The sequence below is a fragment of the Mytilus edulis genome, chromosome 9, assembly GCF_963676685.1.
Source record: "Mytilus edulis chromosome 9, xbMytEdul2.2, whole genome shotgun sequence".
In the NCBI taxonomy this organism is placed as follows: domain Eukaryota; kingdom Metazoa; phylum Mollusca; class Bivalvia; order Mytilida; family Mytilidae; genus Mytilus; species Mytilus edulis.
In genome coordinates this window covers 36,535,119-36,547,497 of record NC_092352.1, presented here as the reverse complement: position 1 = coordinate 36,547,497, position 12,379 = coordinate 36,535,119, and the positions used below count along the sequence as shown (strand labels likewise).

Here is a 12,379-nt window from a genome sequence, read left to right as displayed (position 1 = left end):
GTATGAACATCGGAAGTAATAAATGTATTGTTCAAAATTATATTTCCGCTATCCTTTTCTAGATGTTAAATAGAATTAATCAATTAGTTATCTGAAAGTGACATTTAAACATTACAGACACTAAATATATTTGGTAAATGTGTTATGAGTTGGTCGAATCAAGTCGCCCGTAAACATATCTAATTTTAAAAAAAGACATTCTGGTCAGCCTTTATGAGGGAAAAGCATTCGATTGCAAAAGGCACTGATCAACTTGAGTTCCTATGTGAGGGGACTGACTAAAACGTTAAAATGTATTTAATCCTGTCCAACGAGACTACTTCCTCCAGTGCTAAACGTTTCCATCTTGCTTGAATAGGGGAAGGCTTTGTAACTGTTATGTCGTCTATGAATCATCTTGATGCTGGTGGGTGTATCCCTATATCTGTCTCTGAACCTATTGGTTCTCTTTCATCTGCCTTCATGTTGATATTCATGCTCATAATAAGGAGTATTGGTGAGAGGGTACAACACGTTGCTGTTCATATTTCTAGCTTCTTTCATGCTGTTATCTTATTATGAACAGGAAATCGTACCTATATTCCACCAAAATAATGTTGAACTATCTTCTTGATGTGATCTGGAATTTGGTATAGATCCATTGCCATCCCTATCAATTTGTGTGGTTCTGATCGACATGCATTTGCCAGGGCTAATCATACAACTGCAAAATTCTTATTTCCAGTCTTTACCTCACGTATTATTTGCCTTAGAACAGTAGTATGTTCAACACACCATGAAAAATCTGCAATGACTCATTTCTTCATAGACGTATCGTTGTTACCATTCTCTATCATATACTTTATCATCCTGTTTGACAATACAGAGAAGTAGTTTGTCCTCTATACGCTCATCAGTTAAATTGTTATAAACTGTGAATCTTTTTCCTTTGGTACAATCACCCTTTTGCTCTCTGCCAGCTTTCAGGAATGGTCCCTAATTTCCAGTGTTTGGAATAGCTTTTATGAACATCTTTGGTATGTCTTGTAGACTTTGTATGTTCTTGCCTTTTTTACAACCTCACTAACTTCTTTCCATGTCTGTTCCTTCGTTTCAAAGTTTATTGTAGGTTGTTCTTCTTCTTCAACTCTTAAACAATATCCCAAAAGTACCTCTCACACTTTGTCAAAGTGTGTTTTCTACTTCATCCTTAATACAATGAAGTTGTCCTGTAATTCATTCACCCAACAGTGTTTTGTGTCGTTACATGAATATGGATTCTTGCTGAAATTCGCTATTTTATTCGCTTTCCTTTTAGTACTATTCTTGAGATGTTCTGTCCTTCTAGTTCTTGTCGGTTTTAAACATATTTATTTATAGTGGATTGGGAAACAAATTATTGCAACTTATATTAATCCCTTTTTACTTTGCGGGTGCGAGTGCTGCCTTGTAGCAACATTTGCCTACTCTTTTTTGAAATCTACAAGGGTGTCTTTTACGTGCAAGATATATGGCTCTCTCTTAAAACGGGTCAGCCATTTATCGTCCCTGTATTTTTTCCCCTGGAACGGGGATCGAACCAGGAGCCCCTGTGTTAGTAGTCCGATGCCCTTATCACTACACCACGGCTCTCTATTTTCTAGTTCTTCTCAACTCATCGCTATTACTGTTTGATAGGCAGATTATTCATAAATGCTGTACCTCATTGCTTTATAACTTTTTTTTTATCTGAGCGTCACTGATGAGTCTTATGCAGACGAAACGCGCGTCTGGCGTATAAAATTATAATCCTGGTATCTTTGATAAAATTGAGAATGGAAATGGGAAATGTGCCAAAGAGACAACAACCCGACCATAGAAAAAAACAACAGCAGAAGTTCACCAACAGGTCTTCAATGTAGCGAGAAATTCCCGCACCCGGAGGCGTCCTTCAACTGACCCCTAACTATTTACACCACTGGGTCGATGCCATTGCAGGTGGACTTTTCGTATCCGAGGGTATCACCAGCCCAGTAGATAGCACTTTCGTGTTGACATGAATATCAATTATATTATCATTTTTATACATTTCCTGTTACAAAACTTTGAATTTTTCGAAAACTTAAGGATTTTTTTATCCCAGGAGAAGATTACCTTAGCCGTATTTGGCACAACTTTTTCGAATTGTGGGTCCTAAATGCTCTTCAACTTTGTATTTGTTTGGCTTTACAACTATTATGATCTGAGCGTCACTGATCAGTCTTATGTACACGAAACGCGCGTCTGGTGTATAAATTATAACCCTGGTACCTTGGATAACTATTCCATTGTACTGCATGTTTAGTTCTTCGAGCTTGGTCCATAGCTGTTTAATTTTATGTTTCTTCATTCTGTGTAGTAGCTGTCTTTGGTGTTCTTTCACGGAAACCACACTTAGGATAGCCCATGACATTCTGTTTCTGGCTGTCAGCTGTGTCTCCATCGTCACTGGTCTTCCCCGGTCTCCATTCAGCCTAAGGTCACTTTCCAAAAGAAATTATTCATATTAACAGATGGTTGTATTCTGCTTTTCTGCTGTCATAATCCTTTGACTGCCAATCTTCTTTCCTCATCTTCGAATCTCTGTCACTCTCTGTCGGTGCTTTGTTGTCTAATACATTCCGCTGAAATGTTCTGGAAATGTAGCTTTTAACTTTTGAGTGATGGTAATTTATAGAAATTTATTAGCTTGAAAATGTGTATTATTGTTAAATAACTCTAAAGGTTTTCTTGTTTATTGTGTCATTATTTGTTTTGCGCATTTATTACCGTATCCACTATCTCCATTTATTCAGACGATAAAACATCGCGTAATGTATCCTGTTTTTCTCTTTCTTCATTTTTTACTTGAAGTAAATTAACACCGACACTAATGAAAACAAATCAACAAAGCATTTAATAAAAATGAAACAAAACACAACAAACCAGAATAGCAAACAGTTAAGAATATTGTTTTGCTTGAAAACTTAGAAAATAAATTAGCCAATAAAGTAACATAAAATAAGAGCAATGTTCCTTGTTTGCTACACCGGTTTTTTGTTTAATTTAAAGAAAGGAAATGCACATACTGAATAGTGTGGAGGCAGACAATACAACTCTGAAAACACGCTGTTTAACTCAGGAGAAGAACATTTGATATGCTTGGGGGACAGTCTAATATCAAGAGGCAATGCAACAAAATTTGTAACATTTCATTTGAACTTTGGTGGAAAGTTGTCCTGTTGGCAATCATTTACATCTTCTTTCTTTTATATTGACAGAGTTCGACACCAACGCCGTTGGAGCGGGGTTGTTTTCCATTCAATTATGTCCGTACTTTAGCACTACAGTGAAAAAATAACTTCATAAATTTGTTAATTGACAATTTCTGTCACAATCTCTTTGAAAACATGTCAAAGACTGGGCCTTTACTGATGGATTGACGAAACAGACAACTACCAGTGGCGTTGACCCAGTGGTAGGTTATAAGAATTACTAGTAGGTCAAATTCACAAAACACACTGAGGCATGAAATATCAACCAAAATACCTAGGTATACTAGAAACGTATGTTACTATCTTTGGCGAGAATCACACTTGTTCGATCTGCAATAAACGATCCTTCGTGTACGCCCGAAGCCAAACTTATAGAAAATTAATTATATGAGTAACACGAGAGGCGAAATATGCATGGTTCAAATAAGGACGTAAATTTCGGAAAGTAAATTCCTCAATTCTCATCAAATATTTGATAACTTGAAATGGGATTTTTTTTGTAGGAGTTTAATTTACTTCAAAATGCATACTCTTTTATTATGATTGCAAAAAAGATTTAATTGTAGTTTAACTGAGGTCTAACAAAATACATCACCTTCGTTTAATGATTATACACTTTTTGAAGTTGACAAGTTTTGAAGGGGAAACAATATTTAGTATTTAGTCAGTCCATATTATCATATATATATATATATATATATATGGAACGACGTTAATCAAGTAACGTCCTTCGTATAATTGTGTATGCTATCATCTCCTTGATGTGAATTAACAATTATATGGGGGAGCACAGGTGGTTTACATATATAAATTTTATTGATCACAGCTGGCTTGCATTTTGATTTTTAATATTGTTTTAAATACTGCAGTTGTTGATGTCATTATAATGTGCTTTGAACGATACCGGTTAAAGATTTATGCACAGGCAAAGACGGTTTCGTTTTTTTAATGATTCTTTATCTTCAACCAGAATCTTTATAAAATGTATTGACAATATGCTTGATAAAAAAGTTATAAGATGATTCAGCAGATTTTTAAACATTATTTTTCTTTTTCTTATACAATTGCTAAAAAAAATCATGATTATTTAATAGACATTTATCAAACTTTAATTATGAGCAGCTCTTATTATCCACAAAAAAAATGTTTATCTTCATTATCTCCATCTTGTAGTACTCCGCATCGTCGTTGTTGTCATCTTCGTCGTTGTTGTCGTCAGCCTGCTCCGCACCATCACTATCATCATCAACTTGTTCTCCTCGTTGTTGACGTCTTTGTAGTCTTCAACCTCCTCCTCCTTCATCATCATTACATCATCTTCTCCTCCTCATCGTTGTCGTTTTATCATCATCACTTTCCTCTGCCTCTGCTTCATTATTAGTATCATCTTGTCCCCTTCGTAGTTTGCGTCTTCTTCGTCATCATTTTCCTCCTCTGCATCATTATTTGTATCATCCTGTATTTGGCGTCTTCTTTGTCGTCATCTTCCTCCTTCGCATTATCATTAGAATAATCTTGCCCTCCTCGAAGATGTTGTCTTCGTCGTCATCAACCTCCTCCTCCCTCATCATCATTTGTATCATCTTGTCCTCCTCATCATTGTCGTTTTCGTCATCCATCAAATTCCTCCTCTGCATCATTGATTGTATCATCTTGTAGTTGGCATCTTCTTCCGTCATCATCTTCATCACCATTCGCATCATCATCATCATCATCATCATCATCATCATCTTGTTCTCTCTGAACGATTTGTATACTTATATAAATTACTAATGTGTCTTATTTTTACTAGTTAAATGAAAAATATAATATGTAAAATATAAAATGTTGACCAACTACACATTTAATATATTGACCTTTGATTTTTGCTTTGACATTATGTGTATTTCATGATTGTGTTATGTCACAATAAAATACTAGTATTTTAAAAACAAGAAACGTAATGAAATTTACATGTCCTTGCATTGCCGTAATTTGATATAAAACATTATGTTGGACTTTTTGGTTTCATGTTTTGTAGTCTACCAAGTCACAGATCACTTTGAACATTTCTTAACATTTAGATAATGTTGTTTCTCCTCATCTTAACATTATCCGATATATTACAGATTTGTACTCAATCTCATAAGAACTCATTCATGAATGAAAAACCTGTGACAGATTTTGATAGATCACCGACAAAGTGTTGTTAGCTCCGCCTCTTCCTTCTTTAATCCATAGACCGTGAGATTATTACATAGTAAACTTCTTTAAGGAAATAGTTTTAGTGGAACACGACAACCCTGTATATCACCCAAAATAATCGGTAAGTAGCATTTTATAAAATGTTCTTACTTATATCCTTTGAATACATATATATATATATTCATATATAGCTATGTGGTGCATACTTTGTAAATTATATGTAAATATTATGACATTTTTGACGTTTATAAATGCAATTTATCAATTATCAATCAGGAGCAAAATGAAGTGCACTCATCGATCTGATGGCAATAAACAAAATAGATTTCTTTTTTTTTAAATGCATTAGATATGTAAATATTTTCGATTACGTGGTTACCGGTAATTAAATTACCTAAGGTCAGTTATTTGTCTCAGGCTTATGACATACTTGTCATATCGTCATGTAAATGGGTCAAATATGTGAGAAGAAAAATGAATAGCTAGATCAAAAAAGTTTTAAAATACCAAGACAAGCAATTATAAGTCAATGAAAGACAGATATCACCATCATCAAAAGAAAACAAATGACGATTTGTCCACCTGAGTTTAGACAGAAAACTAAAGATTGGGCAAAATGAATTAAATTCAATGGAACACTTTGGAAATCGTACGGAGATATACAGTATAACCATTCTTAATATCGCCGATACAATGTATATTGTTTCTTGTTTATATAATCCTATATGATCGATATACAGACGTTTTAACGGGAATGTCCTTCATAATGTATACTCAAGTTCAAAGGTTTAATAGTCAAATATAAGTCATGTAAACATTATAGAGCATCAAACAATTGAGAGAGAAAAAAAGGAAAAATGGGCATTGATTTTAAATTTCATTTAATAAATAATTGAATTAGCATCCTTGTGTTCGGTACACGCTTGTTTTTTCTGCATTATAAAAAAAATGAAATATCTAGAATCGTCTTGAATATCGGTAATTGTTTTCAAAATAGGCTGTTGTCTGCTCTATGGTCGGGCTGTTGTCTCTTTGACACATTCCCCATTTCCGTTCTCAATTTTATGTAAATACATGTATATAAAAAATCAAAACTACAAGTCATCAAATTATTGTTTTTTATTTTGTTTTGCAAACCAAACTGTGTGCACTGTTTGATAGATATACGTGAAAGAGTGCTATTGTCAAATGACACAATAGGTTTAATGTTATGATGTATAAAAATATATTTACATGTTAAACGTCATTGTTATATGTGTTTACATGTTACCTAAAAAATGTCATTGACCTTTTGAAATCATATCCTGGTGGTGAATATGATGGTACATAAAAAAGTAATTATCATTAATAATAGTAACATAAACTGGTATAATCGGTGATTTCCCATATAATCTGAGAGTCAATTAACAAAGTTGATGCAATTGCAAATATGAAGAGTTTTAAAAAGGAAGAACTTACAAGTGAACTACTAATCTAGAAGCAAACTGCACTATTTGACATGTACATAATCAGAAATAATATAGACCACAACTGTCGCCTTAAAATGAAGTATTTAAACAGTAAATATATTTTGTGTTTATTTATTCAATGATGAAACAAATGTTTGGCCACGACGCTTATGCTCTATAATAATTTAGCCTAAATGTTCTCAGAACTAGACTATTTTTTGCAAATATCTGAGAGTTCTGCCTTTTGACTAGGTTTCACGACACAGTCAAATTATGTCAGTAAGACTTGGCATTATATATATTCACATTTTCGAAACTCCTTTCTTCTGAATAATAAAAAGTTAATAAAATCTAGTTGATAATTCAATGTTTTATTTTCGGAGAAGCTACAGGGTAAAGTATGATCAATTTATATCTGTTTAACACTATTATATGATCTTTTCTTTAATACAAACGTGTTGGCTTTAAAACAAACAAAAAGAAGTTAGAACCCGACGTGCTAGAAGAATATGCCGTGGAGGATGACCATTTAATGTTCCTGAGTTGGGGGGGGGGGGGGGGGGGGGGGGGGGGGTGAACATGAATTATGCTGACATAATGATTGCAACTGTCAAACTGGGCAAACATTCGTAATCCCCATTGAGATTGAATATGTGTTGAACCACACATTGTTGAAAATATTTATGCATGAAAAATGAAAAGTCAGCTATCAAAGATGGTCAACATAAATTAACAGAGTATTGAAAAACAAAATCTTTTTAATTAGATAAGACCCCCCCCCCCCCCCCCCAAAAATAACATTTTTTTTTTTTAAAGTTTGTACATCCAAAAAAGTGATCCTGTTCATGGAATTATTGAATATAATACTATCATATTATGGCCAAATATATATAGATAAATGAGATGTACGCTTAACTACCTAATATACATACTTTGCCACCTGTTATACATAATCTCGCAGTCGTGCATAATGTTCGAATTGACTGATTCAATTAATGATTGACTAGAATCAGATTGAAATAAACAACCCAGCAATCCATTAAAACTTTATTCATTTGGAGTTTCTTCTTATAGTGAGACCAAAGAGATTGGAAAAAGTAAATAGAGTAGAAGTTACCAGATAGTTACCTCTTTTTACATAAAAACAGCCATGCAAATAATAATTGTGTGGTGTTCATACAGTTCTTTTGATGTGATCAGTGGCGGATTTATGGGGCATGCACCCAATTTCCTTTGATTAGCAGAAAAAACATAATTTGTTTACTTAACATCAGTCAATATCTGTTTCGCCTTGCTATGTTGGACGTTATTTTTGACATTTCCACAATAATACCCCTTTTCCTAGGACCCTGGATCCTCTGATAATGTAGGCAACATGAGTTTCCAAATCCAAGTAATATAGTCTCAAACCTGTGTATAGTATGTGAAGCAGAAAAAATAAAATCACAAAAATACTGAACTCCAAGGAAATTTCAAGACGGAAAGTCCCTAATCAAATGGCATAATTAAAAGCTCAAACACATCAAACGAATGGATAACAACTGTCATATAAACGAGTATTGATTATGCTGTGTTTCGTGTTGGTTTTCAGGTCTTTTTGCATAATGTAAGGGAGCCATAGTTGTGATCGAAGAACAGGATTTAGATTTGAATAAGAAAACAGTGTGTTCATTTCATGTTAAATTAATTATAATAACAAACAAACAAAAAACAAAAGAAACAAAAAACAAAACAAATAATAATGATAATAATCTTTATTTGAAGAAGATAGCCTCATAAGACGCAATAAATCTTCTTAACAGTTCTCTCATAATAAGTGCAAATTAACAATTTGAATGTTCTTAAAATATCATATCCTCATACATGTACATGCATATTCAATATTATTCGTTTTACATTGGCAAATCATATACGCTAATTAATTATCGGGCCATAGAGAGGCATATTTGTACATACTAAACAGATAGTAACATGTTTGATTGACAACTTGTTAATTAAACTATATATTCACCTACCATACATTCAAATCTTTGCTGTGTGGTATATTCGTCCTCTCAATCTTATGGTTGAAACCTTCATATCATCTAGTCAAATGACTTTAATGTGCAAATCCAATCATTGACCATACGAAAGACCACTGTGGACATGTATTCAAATTAAGATTTTTTTTAATTCCTTCTCTTTTATTATATCGATCACGCCTAAGTTGAGGTTGATATTGATACAGAAACTGGGTACATATATACAGTTGGGTTTTTTTAGTTGTTTTCATCTCTGGTTTAAGGACACCTATTTCTAAACACTAGAATATATGATGTTAAAAAAGTGTACGTAAATGATAAATTAATATATTTTCTCATGATAATGAAATGAAAAAACTGCAGATTTTCTTTATCAGTCGACAAAAGCTTCATTTTTTAAATTCTATGCCAGTAAATTGGCAATTGTCTTCAAATAGTTCGTTTCTATATGTATGTTGGAGTTTGTTTTTGTAGCACTTCAGTGTTTCTGTTGTTTCGTTGTTTTCCTCTTATAGTTAATATGTGTCCCTCACGTTTGCTTTGAGATCCGGATTTGTCTTCGCTTAATAGATTTATGACTATTGAACAGCGGTATACTACTGTTGCCTTTTTTTTAATTTGAAACAGATGCATCGTGTTCTATGAAAGTAGAATAAGACCATTAAATAACATGACAACTATTATTCAGCCTCGCTCAACATTCATAAAATAATAAATTTCAACTCAGTGCAATTAGCAGAGAGTCGAAATACGACAATGCACATGTTCTTGGTCGTTTTCATATAGATTAGAGGGAAATATTAAAGAAAGTTCGCTTTTAGAACATTGCAGAAAGTATGAAAGTGTATAAAGCTACGTGCATTTATCTCAGAATATAGAGTGTAAATGCATATGAGCTGTACTTCATCTATTAATGTGTTGTGTGTTGCGGAAAAAAAGTAAATGTGAAAAATGTGACAAAATTTCTAAAAGCATACAACTATCCTACTGCAATTCGATCCTCCGTGTAATAATATAGCATCAACATGATATAAAACATAAAATAAATGGATCTTTTGCATATACGTCTTGGTTACCTGTTCATTCTTTTTTTCGATGTGCTCTTTTTTCAGAGACGTCAGAGACCTCTGAGACCTCTGACGTCTCCAATATCAATAACCTCAATAATCATACATGTAATTACTTTTCAAATGAAACACTTCACACCAGGGATACATATATAATAAATTTGCCAAAAGCATTCGCTTAGGGATAGGGTATAATATTTATGCTACTTTTCAGTTAGCATCTTGAATTTTAAAATCAAAGTATTACAAAGCTACTAAATACGTCCTTCAGATGTTCAAAGACAAAAAGTCTGTAAGACATCGTTATCTTTATTCCTAAATTATATATGTTTTGCATCTTTGCATTACGGTTTCAAACTTCTTGGATTTCGTGCTAAATTTTGTTTTTTTATTTTGCAATAGGGCTTCAAACGTCTTAGATTTATTGCATAACTGTGTAAACTGCAAAACAAATAGCCTCTTTTTAAGTTCTTGTCATGAACCCCATTCAGATGTTATTGTGAGTAATATGTCTTTTTTCCGTAAGGCTGTTGCTCAATGTCCAGTCCCAATATATGTTTAAAATGGTGGAAATACTAAAATTCTCTATCCCCAGGAAAAGATATCTAAGCTGTTTTTGACAATAGGATGCTTTATACGAAATGTTCTTCAACTTCGTACTTTATTTTGGCCTTTAAACTTTTTGCAATTGAGCTTCACTGGTGAGTCTTTTGTAAACGAAACGTTTCAGACGGCATACACAATTATAAGTTTCAAAGTCTGGTATCATAGATACGTTTTTGCTTACTGTCAGTTTCAACATGTTTATGACATCACAGTACCATCACAAGTGATTCTTCTACACTAAAGAGTCCAGATTAAATTAACCTGTTCATTTATCAATAAAATTAACATAATTTTGAAAAGCTTGAGTAACTAAACTACTTATCACGTGCCAACTTATGGCTCTTGTCATACCTCCTATCACGAATGTAGGGATATATCACAAACGCTCGAGACACGGGTCCTATTTTATGGTTTGTAATTTACACTTTGATTATTAATTATTTTTTAATCTTTCGAATGTGTTGCCCTTGTCAAGGTCCAGCACGTATAAAATACAGTTGTTTTAAAATTAAACGGACACGATAAAGAATACGTAAAATAGGAAAACATGTGTAAGAAATACTAAAAGTATTAAACACACACACATAACTTCGACATGATTTGGTCTATTGTGAAGAGTCGTCTCATTGTTAATATACCAAATCTTCTTATGTAATAGTTTCTATAGTAATATGAACAGGTATTTGATGAGACAACAACTTCACAACAAACATCGAGAAGTCAACATACAGTCTTCAACAACAAAAATAAGTATCTACATGATGACAAAATCTAAATCATCCACAGTCTAATGAGGTTGTGAATAAGTTTTTAAAAAATGCTTGAAAGATCAGCCTTCAACAGCTTCTTTTCCAAATAGAATATAGTAATCAAGGTATGACATATTTACATCTTTTAATAAATGTAAGCAGTTGATGGTAATTATCTACTTAAGAATATTCATTTATTCAATGAATATCCAAAACAAGTTATAACAGTGATTAGAAATAGATCATATGAAATGTGTCTACGATATATTTGGAACACTATAAAGTAACGTGAATCAAATCCATGTTGAAGAAAAAAATAAAGGATTTTTTTTTTTTATAATCGCCTTGATTCTATGCAATGAAAATACAAAGTATGTGTTAGCAATAACAAGACCGTGCGCAATCATTATAAGTACTGACGAAAAACTTTTTATTCAATTTGGACGAATATAGTCATACACATATATCTTTATATATAAGCACAAAATGATTCGGCCAAAACGGACAGCATAACTAATAGATCTACTAAATTTGTCATAAAAGTGTGTTGTGCTACATTATGTGTAAGCAATGTCACAAACCACGAATTCCTTGTCGTACACAATGTTAACTCATGTCCATAATTTCTTTCATCAAAAATAGTTTTACAATTATATTGCAGTTTTAATGTTTTCCATGCATGTAACATTATAATGCACTTGTTAGTAGACCGATTATGATCATTCGACATATGTAGAGGTTTCCGGTGCTCGGAGTACATTGCCGTGTCCGTCTATCAATGTTGAGCATCGGATATTAGAATGATCAGAGTTACAAGGAAAACCAATTAAAGATTACATTAGGTCCGAGTTTTTTGTGACTAGCAAGAAGCTGACATATCGATCATTACATGGCAAAGCAAAAATATTATCTAATAAATCCGACATAAGACATCATTTTAATAGCTATGTAATAAATTCGTCTCGTCGACAAATGGGTTTGTTTAGATAAAAAAAGACTTAACCAAAAACAATGCGGTTTGATGAAATCCAAACATATTAGTCACAAAATGAA

The 12,379-nt window shown here is 32.9% G+C and overlaps 1 protein-coding gene across 3 annotated transcripts in view; it reads left to right on the top strand.

Moving 5' to 3' along the window:
* The window catches only part of LOC139488258 (protein dimmed-like), a 40,215-nt gene that overhangs the window by 1,109 nt on the left and 26,727 nt on the right, over nucleotides 1-12,379 (top strand). For all 3 annotated transcript variants that reach the window (XM_071273756.1, XM_071273754.1, XM_071273755.1), the window contains exon 2: nucleotides 5,360-5,556. The gene's annotated coding sequence lies outside the window, so the exon portion shown is untranslated. The remainder of the gene's footprint in view (nucleotides 1-5,359; nucleotides 5,557-12,379) is intronic.